Source organism: Meriones unguiculatus, chromosome 10 (assembly GCF_030254825.1).
Source record: "Meriones unguiculatus strain TT.TT164.6M chromosome 10, Bangor_MerUng_6.1, whole genome shotgun sequence".
Classification (NCBI taxonomy): domain Eukaryota; kingdom Metazoa; phylum Chordata; class Mammalia; order Rodentia; family Muridae; genus Meriones; species Meriones unguiculatus.
In genome coordinates this window covers 20,578,668-20,584,980 of record NC_083358.1, presented here as the reverse complement: position 1 = coordinate 20,584,980, position 6,313 = coordinate 20,578,668, and the positions used below count along the sequence as shown (strand labels likewise).

Genomic DNA, 6,313 nt, shown 5'->3' with positions numbered 1-6,313 from the left:
TTATATAAAATAACACCGGGAGAGTGTTCCTGTGCATGTATTATAGATTCTGCAACTTGGTTTTTATCTACTGTACAGAGGTGTCTGTACGACTGCTTTCACCTTTTTAACTAGCGGTCCTCCTGTCATAGTCCCAGTTGGTTTGCTTTGTTTACACATTCCCGTCCTAAACAAAGCTTCAGTGACCGTTTCTGCCCTTTAGGTTCCTCTCCAGCTCCTCTCTAGAGGATCGCTGGGTCATAGTGCACATGTAACTTTAATTTCCTCATTGCTGGCTGCAATTGTGCCCTAGTTTATCTACTTGTCAAAGGAGCGATACCCAGTGATTTCTAAGGTTTCCTCCCACAGTGTTAAAACCCAATCCTCCTGGAACAACAGAGGTTGATTTTAAGCTCTTGGTTAAAACCTACATACTTTCAGACACAGTTGAAACAGGTACTATCCATGGTCATGTGTTCCCATTCCCAGGTCCCTGGGAAGAGAAAACTTCATAAAGCATCAGATCAGATTTTCTTTTAATCCTCTAAGCAATGAAGTGTGAATCAAAGATTTTGGCCAGTGGAAAACTCCAGTTATTCAATGTCATTAAAATAAATCTGTCACCAGACGTGGAAATCCAGACTTCTCTGTCTCTCAGATAGCTACAGAAGCCAAAAGGTTTCCATATTAGACACACGTTTTCTAACTTCCTCCATGTGACTGATTTGGGGTCATTTCACTTACTCACACCTGCTCTTGCCCAACTTTATCGACGCAATGAGTGAGACCGCAGACTGTAAGAGGAACCCTATCTAATCCCAGGAACTACCTCATTTTGAATTTTAAATATGCCAATTGCCTCTGAGCAGGAACCACAATCCAGTGCTTCAGAATGGAAACACGTGCAGACAACCATATATTCTATTTCTTGGGACCGGAAGGTATAATAGACTTGACATCCTGGCCATGACTCATGGGCACATGATCTGAAGCTCATGAGATTCTAACTCACTTATCAGGTAGGAGACTATTACTAGGATGATAATTTATTTAGGGCAGGGCATGGTGGCACATGCTGTTAATCCCAGCTCTTTTTTATTTCAGTTTATTTTTATTTTTTGTGCATTGGTGTTTTACCTGCATGTATGTCTGTGGGTGTCAGGTCTTGGAGTTACAGACAGTTTTGAGCCACCATGTGGGTGCTGGGAATTGAACCTGAGTTCTCTAGAGGGTCAGTCGGTGCTTTTAACCACTGGGTCATCTGTCCAGCCCCCTCATTCCCAGCTCTTGGGGAGGCAGAAGTTAACCTGGTCTACATTGTGAGTTACAGGTCAGCCAGAGCTACACAGTGAGACTGAACTTGTCTCAAAAAACAAAACAACAAACCGTTTCTCCAATCTCTCTCTATCCATCCATATTTTAGACACCCACTTTACGGATGCATGATTCCTGTGGTGGGGGTCCTAGACTGGTTATACAGCAGCAGGTGAGCTGGTGAGCACAAGCATTCGCCACCTTCAGCTCCTTGACTGTTGATGCCACATGACCATCTGCTTTAAGCTCCGGCACTCACGACTTTCCTGCCATGACGGCCTGCACTGCCAACTGTGGGCCCAAATAAATCCTTTCTCCTTTTTGTCAGAGTCAGGGGATCTACAGCCAGCGGCTTTACAGGTTTGTTTTTTTTAACCCTTCTTTGTAGCTGTTGTTTGGACGGGGTAGCCGTGTTTAGGTGTGTAGTATAGTGATACTACGTCATTGCTTCATGTCGGAAGATTGGCCGGGCGTGTTGGCTCACGTGAAATGAGATTATTAAATGAAATGCCAGGATGGTAGGAACACTAGGAACTCTTTCTGTGCCCCCTCTTTTTCAGTGAGACCTTGGGACCAGGTGGTGAGACCTTAGTTCTAACTACTTATCATGTGACCTTGAGTCACATGCTTGACCCCTTAGAGCCCCCTTTTCTCTTATTTATAATGCAGATCTGTCTCTCTGTCTGTCTGTCTCTCTCTCTCTCACACACACACTGTGACAACGAAGGAAGATAAAAAAGTGCCTTTTGTGGGGCCCTGGCATATTGTAAGCACAAAGAAACTCAGGGCAGCTGTCCGGTCATTATGTCCTTCACCGTTTACAGATTCACTGGATTTGTTCAACAGATTGGCTTTCGGTTGTTCTTGTTTTATATTTTAAATCAGTCACTCAATTACTGTGCTCATGTGCACTGGCAGTCAGGAGACGGCTCGTGGGAATCAGTTCTCGCCGTCCACTCTACGGGCTCTTGGGATGGACCTCAGGCGCACCTTCACTCATGGAGCCATCTTGTTGGCCTTTTCTGTTTCTCAGATCATGTATTAGTCGTGGCTCTCTAAGAACCGAGAAAAGAAGTAAATATAAAATGCATATAAAAGTGTTTACATGTGTGTGTTGTGTATATACACATACTTACATGGGATTTGTTAGTAGCTCTATACTAGGGTTTGTGGTCTGTGCAGTCCAGCAATGGCTGTCTCCGGACGGGAAGGGCAAGGAGCTGGTGGTTCGTCATTCTGAGGCTGTTTGTCTCAGTGGCCCCAATCTGGTCCTAGAGTTCCAGGAAGGTCCTAGAGAGTTGCCAGTTTTCAGTCCATGTTGGAATCTCGAGGAAGGAGGTTCTAACACAAGCGCAGGAATGGCTCAGTCGTAGGATAGATGAACTTGTCTGAGTGAGGAGAGCAGACTGAAAAGCGAAGTCTTCCCTCTTCCTTTTATGTGGGCTGCCTCCAGAAGTGTGGCCCGGATTTCGGATGGATCTTCTGACCTCAATGACCTGGATTTAGAGTAGGTCTCCCACCTCAAATGATCCAACCAAGGGAAAAAAAATGCCCCAGAGGTATGCACAGCTGTTAGCATTTTAGTTACTTCCAAATGGCATCAAGTTGACAACCAAGACTGGACATCATAGACTGAGACTTGGCTAGCCCAGATGGGCCTCACAATTGCACTATAGTTGCAGTTAGCCTTAATCCCTGATCTCCCTGCCTCTACTTTCAATAGGATTACAGGCATGTGACCCCACACTCAGCTCACAACAGATGTCAATGGCGGAACATGAATCAATGGAAAGGGTGTTTGGTGGTCAAACTCCGGCTCGCCTTTGGATTACAGCACACGGAAAAATACTAAAAGTACATTACGTTACATGAATTGATCCAGACACAGAAAGACAAATAGCACATGATCTCACCTATTGGTAAAGAGGAAGAAAAAAAAAAAGTTAGGAGGAAGCCGAGTAAGTTATGGCGTTGCATTTCACGATGGGGCGAACAGAGTCACTAATGCTGCATTGTATACATCAGATAGCAGGACGAGAGGGTCTCTAATATTCCACTGAGTAGATAAATAATAGGGCCTGGGGAGATGGCTCAGGGGGCAAAGTGCTTGGCCCTTGAATGCGAGGACCCGAGTCCACACTCCACTCTCCACATATGAATTTGTGTGCAGCGGTGCACACACGTGTTCCCAGTGCTGGGAGGCAGAGGCAGGTGGATTCCTGGGGATGGCTGGGCAGCCCCGGTAGCCAGTCAGCCAGTGAAGGACCCTGTCTCAAAATAATAGAGTGGAGGAAGATTCTTAAAGTGCTCTGCCTTCCCTAGGAGCACGTATTGCGTGTGTAACCTACCCCCCCCACATGCTCACAAAGATGTTCAAGGTGAGGCGGTGAAGATGGCTCAGTGGTTAAGAGAGAGCATTTATTGCTCTTTCAGAGGACCTGGGTTCAGTTCCCAGCATCCACTTGGAGGATCATAACCATCTGTAAGTCCGGGTCCAAGAGCTCTGACTCCCTCTTCTGACCTCCTTGGGCACCATGCCTACATGTGTCCTTATATACATGCAAGTAAAACGTGCAAACACATAAAATAAATCTAAAAAAAGAGTCTGAAGTTATCTTTGGTTGGATAGAGAGAGATAGAGATACAGATATAGAAGAGAGATAGAGTGATGACATGTAGATATCCCCTGCATGCCACCTTGAGCTGCATGATGCCTTGTTTTATAAATAAATAAACAAATAAGTAAATAAATAAATGGGATTGGAGATCTGAGTTCAAGGCCAGCCTGCCATACAGCACAAGTTCCAGAACAGCCAAGGCTACACAGAGAAACCTTCTCTCAAAAACAAACAAAGAAACAACCCCCCCCCAAAAAAAAAAACAAAAAGGAAAAAAAATTCCAACAGTTATTTTTGAGTTTGCATATACATGTATGTTTATGTACATGTGTAGATAACCATGCAAACAGTATGTGTGATAGAAATTTTTAAACAAACAGGACATGACATACTCTAACTTCAGGATAACAGTTAGTATGGAGAACGAAGAAGAAAGGCAGCCAAGACTTCAGTGTCTTGTACGATGTGTGTGAGTTTTTAAAATTTAATTTAATGTGTATTAGCATTTTCCCTGCGTATGTCTGCGCACCACATGGTGCCAACAGTGGCCAGAAGAGGACATCAGATCCCCTGTGCCACTATGTGGGTTGGGAATTCAACCTGGGTCCTCTGCAAGAGCAGTCAGTGCTCTTAACCATGTAGCCATCTCTCTGGTCCAAATGCTTTATTTCGTTCTAAAGGTATGAAAAACTGTGGGGCCAGTGGAATGGCTCAGCGGAGAAAGGTATTTGCCACCATCGCCACCATCACGATCACTTGAGTTGGCTCTCTGGGAGCCACATGGTGGATTCTTTCCTTCCCTCTCTCAATGTAGTTAAAAAAAAAAAAAAGTAGAGCTGGAAAGATGGCTCAGTGGTTAAGAGCATTGGCTGCTCTTCCAGAGGACCCTGGTTCAATTCCCAGCACCCACATGACAGCTCACAATTGTCTGGTCTGTAACTCAAATACAGTGGATCTGACTCCCTCATGATGTATGTATGTATGTATGTATGTATGTGTGTGTATGTATGTCAAACACCAAAATGCACATAAAAATAAATTAATAAAAAAAGGTAAAAGTATGAAAACATGCAATGTTCCTATCAAATCTGGGCAGCAGGGGAAATACTTCTTTTCTAAAATAAAAGGAACAGAAAAAAAAAACTTCACTTAGCACTGAGTAATGTGAGCATGAGCCTTTGTAAATATTAACACATACGTCTATTCTGTTTCAGTTCTTTCATTGGCTAGTGTGGTGTGATCCGCCAACCCCTCTGAAATGTTTCATCCATGTTGGATGTTGTGGTTTAATTGGCCTCTAGGGTCAAACGCATAGTGCAAACGCATAGGCTTGGCTCAATCGCTGTGCCTTTTTCCTCAAAAAACAAAACAAAACAAAAAAAACAAAACAAAACAAAACAAAACAAAACAAAACAGGGAGGGCTGGGAATATAGCTTGGTGGTAAAGGCGAGCCCAGGTTTGAACCCTAAGGCTGAATAGAAAAAAGAAAGAAAGAAAAAAGAGTTGTATGTGGATTTAGATTAATGTGTTGATAATCTCTAGACCCAACAGGGAAGACTCAGTAATTGCAAACAACAGCAAAATCATCTCAAACAGGCTTAAGACATAATTTTCTCTGAAGAGTTCTGGGCTGTTGGGGCATGGGTCCCCTTTCAGGCACTCTATTAGGTACTTTTCCTGCTGCCGTGACTAAGAACGGACAAGAAGAGACCTCAAGGAAGGCTCATTTGGCTCTGAGGGCACTGTCCATCGAGGTGGGTTAGGCCCAGCTCTGGGTTCAGTTTGGAGCTGGGTGCCAGGAAAGGGAAGCCTCTGGTTCACCTCTCAGTGGGCCGAGAAGCAGAGGAAAGTGAAACAGGGAAACTCAGCTGCTCTCTCCTTTCCCCTTCCCTTTCTGCCTGGGCCCCCATATGGTCCAAAGGTGCCTTCTACATTCAGGCCAGTCCCTTTCCCTCCGGAAAAGCCTGTGCAGACACACCCTAAGTTTACCTCATTCATGCCACAGGTGCTCACTAATCCAATCCGCTTGACATTTGCGACAAGCTATCACAGGTGCAAATGGACTCAGGGTCTGACACGATGACATCTTGCTCCATTTTCCAGCTTCTGTATTACACAAGATGCTGCAATAAGCAGCCTGTCCGAATGGCTGAGAGTTCCTCTGACCCAGAAATAGACCTGCTAGGTCAAGGGGACAGGCATTTCCAATTTCCCCAGCTACTTCCACATTTCTACAAAAAGACATTTTCTTCAGTTCTTATTTTTTTATATAATTTTTTTATGTGCATTGGTGTTTAGCCTACACGTATATCTGTGTAGATCCTGGAGTTACAGACAGTTGCGAGCTGTCATGTGTGAGCTGGGCTGGGAATTAAACCAGGGTCCTCTGGGGCAGCAGTCA

General features: G+C 44.5%; 1 long non-coding RNA gene across 1 annotated transcript; it reads right to left on the bottom strand.

Annotated features, from left to right (window-relative positions):
- Nucleotides 1-2,017: 2,017 nt before the first annotated feature.
- On the bottom strand, nt 2,018-6,013 carry LOC132657018 (uncharacterized). Its single transcript, XR_009594861.1, has 3 exons — nt 5,902-6,013; nt 2,430-2,813; nt 2,018-2,348 (listed from the first exon to the last, which is right to left on the bottom strand). It is a non-coding gene; the product is annotated as an uncharacterized LOC132657018 (long non-coding RNA).
- Between the last annotated feature and the right edge of the window lie 300 nt (nt 6,014-6,313).